A 12,713-nucleotide genomic window follows, 5' to 3' on the forward strand; every position below is an offset into this window, starting at 1 on the left:
TGTGTATTGCTCCTAGCTTGAAACACATTCCTTTCAGTTCAGTACAAGTTAAGAACATGGTTCACACTGAAAACTGTTTTGCACATGTTTTCTTTGACCCTGCTTTGGGTGTTCACTGAAAGCAGGACAAAGACAGGCTATAACAGCAGAAGTGATTATATATAGATAAACACAAAATGAACAACTTGACCCTGAGTGCCATTTTCTCGGCCAAGCAGCAATACATTTAAACACTGTTACAGGAGTTTTGCTGTTGTACCAGTCAATTGCTGCAGATAAAAGCTGAACATCAGTGCTAGAGAAGAAACTAATTGTCCGAAGAGGTTTTGTCCTTCTCATCCTCCTCCCTCTGTGAGATTGACTGAAGAGGACCAGGTCAATCTAACCCTTGCACTATAAGGAAAACAGTCATAAAAACATGAGTAATACAACGATAATAACTTATTTGAGTGACAAGGCTGCTTGTTGGATAAAACCATGACAATCCTCTGGTATGTTATCAGAAAACAGTGCTGGAACACTCACCGAAGATGATCACATGAGCAGTTGAGTTAGCTGTAGCTTTATGAGCTCATAAACAGAAACTCAGCTTGAATAACAAAGATTATAAATTACAAGGTGTGAATACTTAAAAATAATAAATATTTAAAGGAACCTTAAAAATATTAGATGTTACTTATGGATTTGGTAGCCCATTTGGATTAAAGTTTTACTAAAAGCCTGCATTCTTAAAGAAGAATGGAAAAATATAGAAATTCAGGAGCCCTTCTTCTTTTAATAAGACTGTCATGAATATTCTGTGTTTTTTGCAGCACAGAAATAAGGGCTTGAAAGCAGGATGAATTTTAAAAAATGTTGAGCTATAATGTTTCCAACTTAAAATGTCCTCTTTTTTTTTTTTGCCACCAAAAGGGGTAGATTGATGGCTGGAGCCCAAGCCTCTCTGCCGCTAAGGCAACCAACTCTCAGATTGTTCCTTGCATATTGGAGGAGGTTTCCACCCAGGACTTGCTTTGAATTGAACCCAACATCTTTTTATATTTGCACTCTGGATTTTGTTGATTGCTCATGAATTGGATATCTCGGAAATACTGGCTTGTATGCCCTGGAGCTGCAGACCCTGGAAAGTTCTTCAACACTTCCAGGCTTCAAGTGAGTATCAGATCTGTAGAAGGGAATTTGGAAGCTGATACCCAGTGCATACAGTTTGTGTACAACAGGATCTCAGCTGCCTGCTAGCAATCAAGGTGTGTTTCCATGCTAGAGACATTAGTAAAAATATTTAATTTTAAACATTTTATATCCAATAAGATTTCAACAAAATGTTGCTGAAGATTTGCTGATCAGTTGTATTCCTGAACTCTCCTGTCAGGACACTAAAATAAAAAGTGAAAAAAGAATGGTCTGCCTACCTCTCAATTCTCATGATGCCACCATAAAAATGGTTAAGCACTGCATCTTCTGAGTACTTCTCTATAGTACAAAATATCCCATTCTGTGGATAAAGTAATTAATATACACAATAATTAATTTTTTTTCCCAAGCTGATAACATTTCTTCAGAAAACTGAAAAAAAAATATTATCATATACAGCTGGTCTATTCTGCTATCATAGATGAAAAAATCTTGGGGTAGAAAATTTGTCCATCTCTTCAGAAATAAAATGAAAAGCTAGATAAGCTTGTAGTTCTATTTTATAACCTGCAATAAAGTCTAATGAACATAAAAATATCATTAAGGGAAAAAGTGTTTTTACCTAATATGTTCCTAGATTGATCCATCCAAATTTGACAAAAACAATGACTGATCAGTTCTTTCAGTGTGCACCTATCATCTATAAGATTTGACTTATAGATGGTGACATCCTGAATGAGAAATCTGCGCTACTGTCGTCAGAGATGATGTTGAAGGAAATGTAGCTAGAAAGCTGCACTCTGAAACTCAATATATTACACTCAGGTAGTTGAACAAATTCCTTTCAGACCTAAAATGCTTGGATAAAACACTGAAATTGCATCCTAGAGCTCTCTCTGGTAACCCTGAAGGTTTATGAAAGGGAAGTGTTATTAGCTATTACTGTGATATCTGAAATAAAGGTAGACTAAAAAAATATATTACCTGACAACTTGAAGTAGCACTGTGAAATATACTGAAACTTTTTATTGACTTTCCAAGACACAAGTGTAGCTGATTGTCAAAATCAACAATGAAATCATTGATTGATAAGAAAAATATCAAGGTGCAGATTATACTTCACAAATACCTAAGACTTGAACACATTTGTCTTTTTTGTCTAAGTGATGACACTTTATTTTAGATTATATTGTTAATTTTTAATGAGTGGCAAATGGTTTACTCTCTTGTAAACCATTTTAAGAACTTCCCATTCCCTTCTTCACCCCTGTTTGTGTACGGCAATTAATTGTTACTTGTATAAGTGACAGGAAGGAACCTCCATGGAGAAGGCAAGAAGTGACTTTGGATGGAAGTAGAGCAGAGGATGGGTGGGCAAGAAGCAGTAGTTAACTGAATAGTAACTATATCTGTTGGGGTAATGACATGTTAGGAGATTCTCAGCTGGCTGTTTCCACTTTCTTACCAAAGGTTTCTACCTGCTATCTGTGATGAATGCGTAATCAACTTTGTGAGGCTGGATTTTATGAAGGGAATATAGGAAAACAATTACATATATATGTGTGTGTACTGTTTTCATACCTCTATCACTGGTTAATCAGCCAAGGCAAAATTAAAAAAGTATTTCTAAATTAAACAGAGTATGGGTCAGAGTGTAGCAACATAAATATATTTTTTCTTAACTTGCTTCATTTTTGATGCTTAGAAAGAAATGTTAATGCTGTAAGCTTCCAAGAATGTAGATATTGGTATATATCTTACGCTAAAGCTTCAAGACCTGTACATCACAGTGTAGACCAATGTCTCTCAGAAACATTCCCAGGTGAATCCAGAATCAGGTGAAGGGGTTAAGACAACAGAGAAAACACTCTAATCAGCTTTGTGGTCAAACTGATGAAACCAGGAGTGCGTGCTAAACTTTATGCAAATGTTCAAGGTGAACATAGTGCCGAGAAACATCAATTCAGCCAAACATGTAAGCAAATGAATGACCTTAATCATGTGCATGTTCCCATTGGCATCAATAAGCTGGCCTGTGCTATTGACACAAAGTATAGTAGAATAAATATCCTTGCTGAAAAACAGAAGGTGATACTACAAAGAGCTCAAGATAACTAAAGAAAATCAGAATTAAGCTACAGACGTGAAAAATAAGAAAGAAGACGAAAATAAGAACAATCTTCTAGTTGAGACTCTCAACATTTTACACACATTTAAAACAGTGCTTGCAAATGATGCAAGATGAGACAGATATGAACATTCTTGATAAGTCAGCGCATACAGCTAAGGGTACCAAGACATTCAACCATTAGGATTCCAGTAGTCTGAGCAACAGCCAGGACATACAATCCCTGTTCCTTTATTCCAAGGTCATTGACTGATCTGAAAACAGAGTGCTCTTTTAATAAATAGGAAGGATATTAAGTTTATGCTTAGATCCTTTTCCTGTAGGTAATTCACACTCCAGAGCAATGGATGAGTTTAGGATTTCCTTGGTAGTCTAGGCCCTTATGCCCAACTACCTCCTTGCAGCTGGCAAAGACAGTGGGTGACATGGCTGGGACACCTATTACATAAGTTTGGATTGTCACAATGGCCTGTGTCTCAGAATTGCCCATATAAGAAGTGACAGTGCCATGGTTATTCTAATCTGGTTTTTGAAATAAACTCAGAACAGGCTACTGCCAAAATCAACACACAGTTCTTAGCTGCCCTGACCATTTCTCAGATTTAATTGGGGATCAGGCCCATCATTTTCAGCAACATGAAAAATACCTCGCCTGTGTGTCGTGGTTCAGCCTCAGCTGGCAACTGAACACCACGCAGCCGCTCGCTCACCCCCCCCCACCCCACCCCTGCGGGATGGGGAAGAGAATCGGACGAGCAAAAGAACTTGTGGGTTGAGATAAGCACAGTTTAATAACTACAATAGAATGATGACGATAAATGATTATGATAATAATGACAGTAATGTTAATATAATAAAAGGGAAAAGGAAGGAAAGGGAAAACAGGGAACAAAAACGCAGAAACACGAACGATACAACCGCTCACCACCCGCCGACCGACGCTGCCCGTCCCCGAGCCGCGATTGCTCCCTCCCTCCCCCGGCCAGCCCCTCCCAGGTAGCATACTGGTCTATTTTTGGCGCCCAACGTGGGGCGAGAAGGGTTTGAGATAATAACAGTTGCTGGTCACAGCATTGATTAATCTGCTCGCAGTATTAGTTTGTCCAGTCTTTACCATGCTGATTGTAAAGTACATGTTAAAACTTGCTGTTGGTTCTTGTCAGCTGGCTGTGCTCTGCAGTGATTAGAGATATTTTGCCTAGGAGACTTGTTATTAAAACACTGGCCTTGACTGTTATCAGTTATTTAGGTTTTGCATGGAAGCCGTTACTGTACTACAGCTACCACCTCATGGAGGCAATTAGCAATTATACCTCCTCCTCTGAGGAGTGTTTTATGGAGGAAATACAGAATGGCACCGTAGCTACTATCTTATGTAATGTCTCCTCCCTCATTACAACAACTTGTCAGTATCTTGAACATCCTTGTGTAGTTAAGATACATCTGTTGATATTGCTTTGGCAGGTGGTATCAGATCTGTCTAAGGTTAGTAAGCAAGTTAAGAATATAATCCAGAGATCTGTCCCAAGGCTCGATAGCTATGCGTGGCAGGGTATGTGGGAAAGTATGGGCAAATGCCTAAGACGGTGGGCACCCCCTGTGGTGTGGGACTTCACCCCTGAACAAGTGCAGAATCCTGAAAAATTAGTAGAACATTTGGAGGAAGTATGTTGTCACCCTGGCAATTCCAGAGACATACAGATCACTGCCATGTGCTGGGGTCTGGCTTATGCCTATCGAGCCCTATTTAACACTATTCAGTACCCCCAAGGGAAAGAGAAGGGAACTACTCCAACCCCAGCGACAAGCACTGCGGCCACCCAACCCATTGCGACAGATACTGCAGCTACTCCGACCCCCGTGACAAGTACTGCGGCCACCCAACCCATTGCGACAGATACTGCAGCTGCTCCAACCCCAGCGACAAGCACGGCGGCCGCTCAAACCCCCACGACAGATACTGCAGCTACTCCAACCCCAGCGACAAGCACTGCGGCCACTCAAACCCCCACGACAGATACTGCAGCTACTCAAACCCCAGTGCCAAGCGTTGCAGCTGAACCAGAGGACCAACCTGTGCCAGTATCAGTCGCCCCTATACGCAAGAAGAAATCATGGAAGAGAAAGTCAACTCGTTTAGAAAGAGATTACGATGAACCAGGGCCATCACGAGAAGAAGAGGAGGAGGAGGAACCATGTGTACAAGAAACGGAAACTACCCGATCCCTATCCTTGAGTGAGTTGCGGGATATACGGAAAGATTTCGGGCGTCATTCAGGTGAGCACGTTATCACCTGGCTGCTCCGATGCTGGGATAATGGGGCCAGTAGTTTGGAATTAGAGGGGAAGGAAGCCAGACAACTGGGATCCCTCTCTAGGGAAGGGGGCATTGATAAAGCAATTGGAAAAGGAACACAAGCCCTCAGCCTCTGGAGGCGGCTCCTGGCCGCGGTGAGAGAGAGGTATCCCTTCAAAGAAGATATTGTATTTCGCCTAGGAAAATGGACGACCATGGAGAAAGGCGTTCAGCATCTAAGGGAATTAGCCGTGCTTGAGGTGGTTTATGGTGACCTGGACGATCAACGGTCCTCCAAAGATCCAGATGAAGCCGAGTGCACACGACCCATGTGGCGGAAGTTTGTACGGAGAGCACCATCCTCGTATGCAAACTCATTGGCAGTGATGTCCTGGAAAGATGACGAGACACCAACAGTGGCTGAGTTGATTGATAGACTCCGGGAATATGAAGCGAATCTCTCTTCCTCGCTCGTCTCTGCTGTTGAGAAACTGTCCCGAGAGGTCCAACAACTCAAAGAAGATATGTCCTACTCCCCACCAGTACGGACCAGTATCTCAGCCATTAGGAGTAATCGTCCCTTGGCTCAAGAGAAGGGATACACACGACGGGGCACCCTATGGTTTTACCTGCGTGATCACGGAGAGGACATGAAGAAGTGGGATGGAAAACCTACCTCAGCCTTAGAGGCGCGGGTACGTGAGCTGCAAGGGAGAACAATTACTCAGGGAAGTTTCTCCAGGAGAGCTGCTGCCTCAGTTTCCCGTAAGCAATTCTCCAGACAGAGGAGCAGAAGTGCTGATGGCCTGACTGATCTTAACAGAGACACCCGTGATTCATATCTACCGGAAGTGAGTGATGAATACTATGATCAGGACTAGGGGGGCCCTGCCTCCAGCCAGGTGGAGGAAAGGGATAACCGGGTTTACTGGACTGTGTGGATCCGATGGCCTGGCACATCTGACCCACAGGAATATAGGGCTTTAGTGGACACCGGCGCACAGTGTACCTTAATGCCATCAAACTATATAGGGGCAGAACCCATCAGCATTGCTGGAGTGACGGGGGGATCCCAAGAGCTAACTGTATTGGAGGCCGAAGTGAGCCTAACTGGGAATGAGTGGCAGAAGCACCCCATTGTGACTGGCGCAGAGGCTCCGTGCATCCTTGGCATAGACTATCTCAGGAGAGGGTATTTCAAGGACCCAAAAGGTTACAAGTGGGCTTTTGGTGTAGCTGCCTTGGAGACGGCGGAAATTAAACAGCTGTCTGCCTTGCCCCGTCTCTCGAAGGACCCTTCTGTCGTGGGGTTGCTGAAGGTCAAAGAACAACAGGTGCCGATCGCCACCACAACAGTGCACCGGCGGCAATATCGCACCAACAGAGACTCTCTGATCCCCATCCACGGGCTCATTCGTCGACTGGAGAGCCAAGGAGTCATCAGTAAAACCCACTCACCCTTTAACAGTCCCATATGGCCAGTCCGGAAGTCTAACGGAGAGTGGAGGCTAACAGTAGGCTATCGTGGCCTGAATGAAGTCACTCCACCGTTGAGTGCTGCTGTGCCAGACATGCTAGAGCTTCAATACGAACTGGAGTCCAAGGCGGCCAAGTGGTATGCCACAATTGATATTGCTAATGCATTCTTCTCAACCCCTCTGGCAGCAGAGTGCAGGCCAGAGTTTGCTTTCACTTGGAGGGGTGTCCAGTACACCTGGAATCGACTGCCCCAGGGGTGGAAACACAGTCCCACCATTTGCCATGGACTGACCCATAATGCTTTGGAACAAGGTGGAGCTCCTGAACACCTACAATACATTGATGACATCATTGTGTGGGGCAATACAGCAGAAGAAGTTTTTGAGAAAGGGAAGGAAATAGTTCAAATCCTCCTGAAAGCTGGTTTTGCCATAAAACAAAGTAAAGTTAAGGGACCTGCACGAGAAATCCAGTTCTTGGGAATAAAATGGCAAGATGGTCGTCGTCAGATCCCCATGGATGTGATCAACAAAATAACAGCCATGTCTCCACCAACCAGCAAAAAGGAAACACAAGCTTTCTTGGGCGTTGTGGGTTTTTGGAGAATGCATATTCCACACTACAGCCTGATCGTAAGCCCCCTCCATCAAGTGACCCGGAAAAAGAATGATTTCAAATGGGGCCCTGAACAACAACAAGCCTTTGAACAGATTAAATGAGAAATAGTCCATGCAGTAGCTCTTGGGCCAGTCCGGGCAGGACAAGATGTAAAAAATGTGCTCTACACCGCAGCTGGGGAGAATGGCCCTACCTGGAGCCTCTGGCAGAAAGCACCAGGGGAGACCCGAGGTCGACCCCTAGGGTTTTGGAGTCGGGGATACAGAGGGTCCGAAGCCCGCTATACTCCAACTGAAAAAGAGATATTGGCAGCATATGAAGGGGTCCGAGCTGCTTCAGAAGTGGTTGGTACTGAAGCACAGTTGCTCCTGGCACCCCGACTGCCAGTGCTGGGCTGGATGTTTCAAAGGAAACGTCCCCTCTACACACCATGCAACTGATGCTACGTGGAGTAAATGGGTTGCACTGATCACCCAGCGGGCTCGAGTAGGAAACCCCAGTCGCCCAGGAATCTTGGAAGTGATTATGGACTGGCCAGAAGGCAAAGACTTCGGAATATCACCAGAGGAGGAGGTGACACGTGCTGAAGAAGCCCCACTGTATAACACACTGCCAGAAAATGAGAAGCAATATGCCCTGTTCACTGATGGGTCCTGTCGCCTTGTGGGGAAGCACTGGAGATGGAAGGCTGCTGTATGGAGTCCTACACGACAAGTCGCAGAACCTGCTGAAGGAGAAGGTGAATGGAGCCAGTTTGCAGAGGTAAAGGCCATCCAGCTGGCCTTAGACATTGCTGAACGGGAAAAGTGGCCAGTGCTCTATCTCTATACTGACTCCTGGATGGTGGCAAATGCCCTGTGGGGCTGGCTACAGCAGTGGAAGCAAAGCAACTGGCAGCACAGAGGCAAACCCATCTGGGCTGCCGCACTGTGGCAAGATATTGCTGCCCGGGTAGAGAACCTGGTTGTAAAGGTACGGCATGTGGATGCTCACGTCCCCAAGAGTCGGGCCACGGAAGAGCATCGAAACAACCAGCAGGTAGATCAGGCTGCCAAGATTGAAGTGGCTGAGGTGGGTCTGGACTGGCAGCAAAAGGGTGAACTATTTCTAGCTCGGTGGGCCCATGACACCTCAGGTCATCAAGGGAGAGATGCAACATACAGGTGGGCTCGTGATCGAGGGGTGGACTTGACCATGGATGTTATTGCGCAGGTTATCCACGAATGTGACACGTGCGCTGCAATCAAGCAAGCGAAGCGGGTAAAGCCTCTGTGGTGTGGGGGACGATGGCTGAAATACAAATATGGGGAGGCCTGGCAAATTGACTATATCACACTCCCACAGACCCGCCAAGGCAAGCGCCATGTTCTCACCATGGTAGAAGCAACCACCGGCTGGCTGGAAACATCTCCTGTCCCCCACGCCACTGCCCGGAACACTCTCCTGGGTCTCGAAAAACAAGTCCTGTGGCGACATGGCACCCCAGAGAGAATTGAGTCAGACAATGGGACTCATTTCCGAAACAACCTCATAGACACCTGGGCCAAAGAGCATGGCATTGAGTGGGTGTATCACATCCCCTATCACGCACCAGCCTCTGGGAAAATCGAAAGATACAATGGACTATTAAAGATGACACTGAGAGCAATGGGGGGTGGAACATTTAAACACTGGGATACACATTTAGCAAAGGCCACCTGGTTAGTCAACACGAGGGGATCTGCCAGGCGAGCTGGCCCTGCCCAATCAGAATCCTTACGTACTGTGGAAGGGGATGGAGTCCCTGTAGTGCACATAAAAAATATGCTGGGCAAGACAGTCTGGGTTATTCCTGCTTCCAGCAGAGGCAAACCCACTCGTGGGATTGCGTTTGCTCGAGGACCTGGGTGCACTTGGTGGGTGATGCGGGAGGATGGAGGAGTTCGGTGTGTACCCCAGGGGGATTTAATTGTGGGTGAAAACAGCCAATGAACTGAATAATATGCTGTTAATTGCAATATGATGTTGTATGTCATCACTACTATGGTTGCATCAATGGAATGTTATCATGGTGGGGATCTCCCAATTAATGATAATAGCAAATGAACTTTCGATGGAACCAAGCAAAGTGCAGCAGTGAGAGAACAAGAACTACCAGTGCAGCGGTGATGGAACAAGGACTGACATGCAACAATCTGACCCCACGCACACCGCCGCACCGAAGGACCCTTACAAGAGATGAAATCCAAAGTCATGGACTAAATGAACTCAATGGACATTTCACAGGCATTCTACAGGGGTGTTCCATAAACTAGTGGAATGATAAATGAAAATCTATATATATATATATATATTGTTAAAGGATGAGAAGATGGATAAGGATTATTGAAGTTGTACTGAATAGTATGGGACCTGAGCATGATGTCAATGATATGGAATAAGGGGTGGATACTGTCATGGTTTCAGCTGGGATAGAGTTAATTTTCTTCACTCTAGCTGGTGTAGTGCTGTGCTTTGAAATTAGCATGGAAAAAAAACCCGTTGAGATAACACACAGATGTTTGGGCTGTTGCTGGGCAGCGCTGATACTAGTCAAGGACACGTCCAGCCTCCCATGCTCTGCTGGGTGCCCAAGAAGCTGGGAGGGGAGGGGGCACAGCTAAGGGAGCGGATTCAAACTGACCAAAGGGATATTCCATATCATGTAACGTCATGCCCAGTATGCTACCTGGGAGGGGCTGGCCGGGGGAGGGGGGGAGCAATCGCGGCTCGGGGACGGGCAGCGTTGGTCGGCGGGCGGTGAGCGGTTGTATCGTTCGTGTTTCTGCGTTTTTGTTCCCTGTTTTCCCTTTCCTTCCTTTTCCCTTTTATTATATTAACATTACTGTCATTATTATCATAATCATTTATCATCATCATTCTATTGTAGTTATTAAACTGTGCTTATCTCAACCCACAAGTTCTTTTGCTCGTCCGATTCTCTTCCCCATCCCACAGGGGTGGGGTGGGGGGGGGTGAGCGAGCGGCTGCGTGGTGTTCAGTTGCCAGCTGAGGCTGAACCACGACACTGTGCCCTTTTTAAAATGTCAAATTCTCACTTTCTTTTTTTCATATTCTTAAGTACTTTAAACTAAAATCACCCATGGTATCATTTTCAGAGGATCGGTCTCTCTAGGAACAGAGATTTTTCTTTTGACCTTTCCTTTATCGCTAGGAGAAGGTTTACAAAATTGGTCTATTTCCGTAGTTACACTGCACTTCCTCCTCTAGTGATCCTAGCAGCTACACAAGTCTTTGGTGGGGTAAGCACTGACATACACCACTGACTTTTGACTAGAAGTGCAGCTACAGCATAGGCTCCAGACTACACCAGGACAGGGGAGCAAATGTAGGAACTGACGCTGTCCTCTTATGGTGGAAATATAAATTGAAAATGCAGTCTGTAAGAAAATAGAAAAAATAGCTGTTTCCCCCCCATGGGTGAAAACAGTATGTTGAATGCATAAGGATGAAGCTGGGTGTGTGGGTGTGAATAATTGCCCATCTTGAGCCTGTTTAAGTGTTTAATAACAAGTAGATTAATTTCTATGCCAAAGCTGAAGACTTCGTGATGACAAGTGAATATAGAAAGGAAAAGGGGGAGAGAAACGCTCTTACATTCTCTTCTCATTGATTTTCTTTCACTTTCTTTTCCCTCTTCTTTATCTCCCTTAGCATAGAAATAGAACTCACTTAACATGGATGACATTGCAAATGTACAATATACCAAGTTCCTCACCAACTTAGCTTAAGCAGCAAACTTAGGCCATCTGTTATGTCATTGTTAGATATAAACTGGCCATTGCAAATGAGAATAAAAGGAGGAAATACAGACTACTTCAGTGTTGGACTTTCTCACTGTCGTGGTTTAGCCCCAGGCAGCAGCCAAGCACCACGCAGCCGCTCGCTCACTCCCCCCTGGTGGGACGGGGGAGAGAATCGGAAGAGTAAAAGTGAGACAACTCGTTGGTTGAGATAAAGACAGTTTAATAGGTGAAGCAAAAGCTGCAAAAGCTGCACGTGGAAGCAAAGCAAAACAAGGCATTCATTCACCCCTTCCCACGGGCAGGCGGGTGCTCAGCCATCTCCAGGAGAGCAGGGCTCCATCACACGTAACGGTGACTTGGGAAGACAAATGGCATCAATCCAAACGTCCCCCCTTCCTCTTTCTTCCCCCAGCTTTACGTACTGAGCATGACGTCATATGGTATGGAATATGCCATTGATCAGTTTGGGTCAGCTGTCCTGGTTGTGTCCCCTCCCAGCTCCTTGTGCCCCCGGCAGAGCACGGGGAGCTGAAAAAGTCCTTGACCAGTGTAAGCGCGACTTAGCAACAAGTAAAACACCTCCGCATTATCACTGCTGTTTCCAGCAAAAATCCAAAACACAGCCCCATACCAGCTACTAGGAAGAAATTTAACTCTATCCCAGCTGATACCAGGACACTCACCATGCACAAAGCATCTCCGGGTAGCAGCAATTTGTCCTGGAAATTGGGGTATCCAGCAGTTAAGACTGTCAGATGCCCCGAGGTCCAGAAGATTAGTGTCCAAAATAGCAGGGCATAAGGACTGCTAAACGCAGCAACGTGCATGCATATTGGAGAGAAAGTCTGTGAACACACCCCGCGAGTTCCTGTGGGAACTACATGGATTTTTATCATTGGACTATCATTACAGTGGAGCTGTGACCGTAACGACTGGTTCCTGAAACATTCTTGGAGGAATACTGAGGGAAAACAAAGGAATCATTACTAGTTAAAATTAATAGAAACGTTTCGGTTTTCAAACAGGGAGACACATAGCACAGTTGAAGTTCGTCTCCTCAGTGTGAAGGCAGCTTGGGGGAATGTGTGTGAGTGGGTGGTTAATAGAACATGGGGCTAACCCTGGTACAACTGTGGTCTCGGTGCTATGCCACCTTCATCACTTCTGCTCTTGGAGATGAGAAGCTGGATTCCACCAAGACCAGATCATTGGAGTCACGACAGCTGCCAAAGGGGAAGCATCCTTACACAAGGCAGGCTGTGGTTTCACCGCT

The sequence above is a fragment of the Phalacrocorax carbo genome, chromosome 10 (genome assembly GCF_963921805.1).
Source record: "Phalacrocorax carbo chromosome 10, bPhaCar2.1, whole genome shotgun sequence".
Classification (NCBI taxonomy): Eukaryota; Metazoa; Chordata; class Aves; order Suliformes; family Phalacrocoracidae; genus Phalacrocorax; species Phalacrocorax carbo.